This window comes from Sander lucioperca, chromosome 3 (genome assembly GCF_008315115.2).
Source record: "Sander lucioperca isolate FBNREF2018 chromosome 3, SLUC_FBN_1.2, whole genome shotgun sequence".
Taxonomy (NCBI): domain Eukaryota; kingdom Metazoa; phylum Chordata; class Actinopteri; order Perciformes; family Percidae; genus Sander; species Sander lucioperca.
Genome location: NC_050175.1, coordinates 8894573 through 8898627, shown reverse-complemented (window position 1 = coordinate 8898627; position 4055 = coordinate 8894573).

Sequence of the window (4055 nt, the reverse complement as noted above, 5' to 3'; positions counted from 1 at the left end):
CCTATTATACTTCATCTACAGGAATTGATAGGTCAAACAGCAAACAGCCATCCACAAATAGTCTATAAACAAAGCATCAGGCTGTCTTTGAGATTTCACATGAACAATGATTAAAGTTACTCAGGCTACAAGAATACCATAATTCCTCCGTTCAATTAGGCCTAAGCAATGCACCCCAAGCTTCCATCCTTAACAAACAGCTATGTATATCGGCTCTTCCAGTCTCTCCACTGCTGGCTGTTCCAATTCATCGGGAGAGAGGAGCAAGAGGGGTTAGGATCGTGACGAGCTGTTACCACCACCAACTTCAGCCAGAGAGGACATTATTTCTTCAGCTTCTTCTTGCGTTGTCACACCGGCGGGAGGTGGGCTAACCGCTACACAATTTCTTAGTAAAACCAAAATGTATTAAACTGCCTTGTTTTCTTTTTGCCATGGCTATGTGATGCTAACAGCAGAATAGATTTCAAGGTCTTTGCGCGCCGATTAATGGCCTCCAATGTTTATATTTTTTCTATGAATCTTTGAGTTAACGTGTACTAAACATGAGTTGAATTTGCGCCGCCACGCCTTGATGCTCATGACAAGAATAGCATGTATAGTTATCTTGTGCAAAGCCAGCTACATTGTTGCTGTGTCGCCGTTGAAGTGCTGCTCAAGCGCTTGTCAACGTAGTTATGTGTACAAAAACACAGAAAACTAGCATAGCGTCAGCTAACCTAGCTAATTAACACAGTACCACAGCTAGCCATTGTGCATTAGAAAATGTATGTTACATGCCTGGTACCCCAATAATAGCTGGCTAACATTTTCCTTCAGTTTTAAGATGGAAGGGCATAGGAATTGCTGGAAGAGAGAATATGATATGATTGGTTAAAAAGTTTGAGGCCAGCTCAACTTTCATTTGTAGTGCATCACGCCCAGAATGTCGCTTCATGTCACTGGCCTTCATTATAATTGACCTGTGGCCTGTTGCTTTGTCACCAGTAGTCTAAACACACAGTGAGTCATCAGATTGGAGAAAGCCAGCTTTAAATCACGGCTGACAGGGAGGTAATCATGTTTACTGGAGCTTGTTGTTCTTCAAAGGCTCTCGCCCATTTTTAGCTACATGGCGTTTTTGGAGATCATGATGTCATCCTGGCGTTGGCTTTCAGGCTGATCTTTTGAATCCCTATTTCCGTTTTTAAAACCTGCCATTAGTCAACTGGGGAGCGTTCATTTACGTTCCGCTGCTCGGAGCAAGATGATACCTCCTGGAGTTCAAATGTGCCTGTGTTTGTGTGTGTGTGTGTGTGTGTGTGTGTGTGTGTGTGTGTGTGAGAGAGCGAGGGAGAGAGAGAGAGAGAGAGAGAGAGAGAGAGAGAGCTGATACCAACCAAAAGCACACTGAGCATCAGCAGAGAGAGGGGACAGAGAAAAACAAACTGAGCCAAGATGGATTTTCAGCTGAATACTGTATAGCAGAGATGTTTTGTTAAAAGATTGGGGATGTGGAAATTGCTGAGCTTATTCTAAATATATGTATGGAAGAAGAAGAAATGAGGGTTTAAGATATTTCTCCTGCTCTCCAGAAAGACTTGTTTGGGCATTAATAGATAGAAGATTGATTTGTGTGCATTTAAAAATGTTGAATATATTTAAACCCCTCTTGGTAGAAGGTTGACATTTGGATGTATGACAGGGCTGTTGTTTTAACTAGGTGTACCCAATAAACTGGCTATTGAGTGTTAATCAAAAGCAGCCAGTGCTTCAAAATTCCAATCACCTCCATTGTATTGGGGTGGTAGCCAAAATCTCTGACACAAATAATTCAAAACAAGGGGAGATAAAACCAAACTATCTGCATGGACGGATACCATTAGAGGTAAGTGAGAACAGGTGGCTTTTTTATGTAATTTTTGTCAACTGAACCTATAATGTACCTATATATATATATATGCACTTATAACTCTCTCCCTTCACTGACTTAGAGGCTGCTGCTGCCGGATTTCCATCTGTGTCTGCTCACATCTCCAAAAACGCGACACGTTGATTGGTTAATGGTGACTGATGGTTGCTGTGCGGGAGTCTCGAGAAGATTTGGGGTCAGAGTTGCTTCTCTTGTGTGCATTGTGGAGATCCAGTACAGTATAATCCATCACTTTACTCTGGTCAGGCTTCAGATGCCGAAATCACGTGTTCGCCATGCTCCGGCCAGAAGTTATAGAAAGACAATAAATCTCATTGTGTTCTTAAACATTCTTTCCTGGAGGCTGAAAGGTGAAGTGGAAACTTCTCTGAAGTAGTCTGAGCGCACGATCAGGTGAAAGAAAAAGAACACTCGTTTTGTATTTTTTCCACATTGAATTTCCCATCCATCATCAAGAGGCAGAGAAATACTGTAACTGAACATCTGTTTCAAGTTTGACACCACTTGGAACAAAAGTTACATACTGTAGGGTTTTAGACACAAAGAGATGAAACAGGTGATCCAATTTACTCTACATTAACATCTTTCTGTGGCCTGAAGAAATTGTTTATGGCTGTCAGGGAGGGACGTTATTTGGCACATTTGCACAGATTCATTAAAAACATGCCAGCTAAAGCTGTTTATGTCTGACTACAATCTTGTCTCATTACCTTTATACTAATAATTTGCAACAGCAAGTGCTACTTTTTCCAAGGCTGAGAATTAACTTTCAATCTCCACTTACAATCAAATGTGACATCTGATGCATTTCCAATGGTTGTGACATTTTATTTTAATCTGATCATGTAATCAAAATGTCCTCTTATGATCTCAATACAGCAGGCCGAGACTCTTTATTCTCTTTATTTCTTCATTGGTTGAGGCAGAAAAGAAGAAGCTGGCTTGTGGTTTTCTTTTCTCCTGTTTGAAACTCTCTAATGCAGTTTTCACTGGTCTAAAAGCAGACAATAGACAGAGCACAGCTTGTACTGAATGCCACTGCCAGAGTGCTGACTAGGCCAAGAGACAATGAACACATCACACCTGTCTTGGCCGCCTTTCACTGCCTTCCCTTTTCTTTCAGCGTTGATTTCAACATGGTGGAACTTGTTTTTTAAAGACCTTACAAAGCTTGCTACCAAACAACATATCAGATTGCCTAAAGGACCATAGACCTTTTTGGGCATTGGGATTTTTTTGGGCATTTCTACATTTTAATGGATAGGAAAGCTGAGATATGAAAGGGGAGAGAGAGAGAGAGGGAAGACATGCAGGAAACCGTCACAGGTCGGACTCGAACCCTCGACCTTCTGCGTCGAGGAATAAACCTCTACCAACTGAGCTAACCTGACCACTTCCATCAGTAAATTTAAATAAGTACTGTAAAGAAGCTTCCTGATCCGACCAACACGGTTAAAGCCCCTGACACACTAACCCGACGGCCGACCGTTGGCAGAAAAGGCAGTCAGACTGATCCGTCGGCTCCCCGAGGTCCAAGCGACACCGACTTGAGCGTGTAATACATCTCCATAACAGCAGGCGGCGCTAATCTGTATTGTCGAATGATTAATTTTGAAGCGATTGTAGTGGGGAAGACTTCCCTTAGTGCAGGTAAATGTGTAGTGGACCTGAATGCAGCCTTGGCCTGACCCCTCCAATGGCCAACCCCCTAATCAGGGCTAGGCTACACAAGTCACCTGTGCTCCTTTGTCATGTCTCTGCTTCCTGATCTGTCCCTGCTGTGGCTGTAGGCTAGCGTTTGTTGCCTTCAGGTATGTGAAAGTCACATTTCATGTATTTCCAAGTTGGTAGTTAATCACCTTTTTGTTTAACACGCTACCAGGAGACTGTCGTCATTCCTCCTGCCCTGGGAGGTGATTTTGTTCCATTAAATGTTCCATCTCAGTGGTGGTGAGTAAGTCAATGGTTTTAAATGAAATTTTAATATAGAGGTTGAACCTGGTTAATTGTATTTCCCCCTCCTTTCCAGGTTCCTCTTGCCCTTAAATTACTGCTGTTTTGCCATAATTGTGTCTATTTGTTTGGTTCTAGTTTTGCCCATTTCTTAGTTTTGACCTTCTGGTTTAGTTCTGTTTTGCCCTTA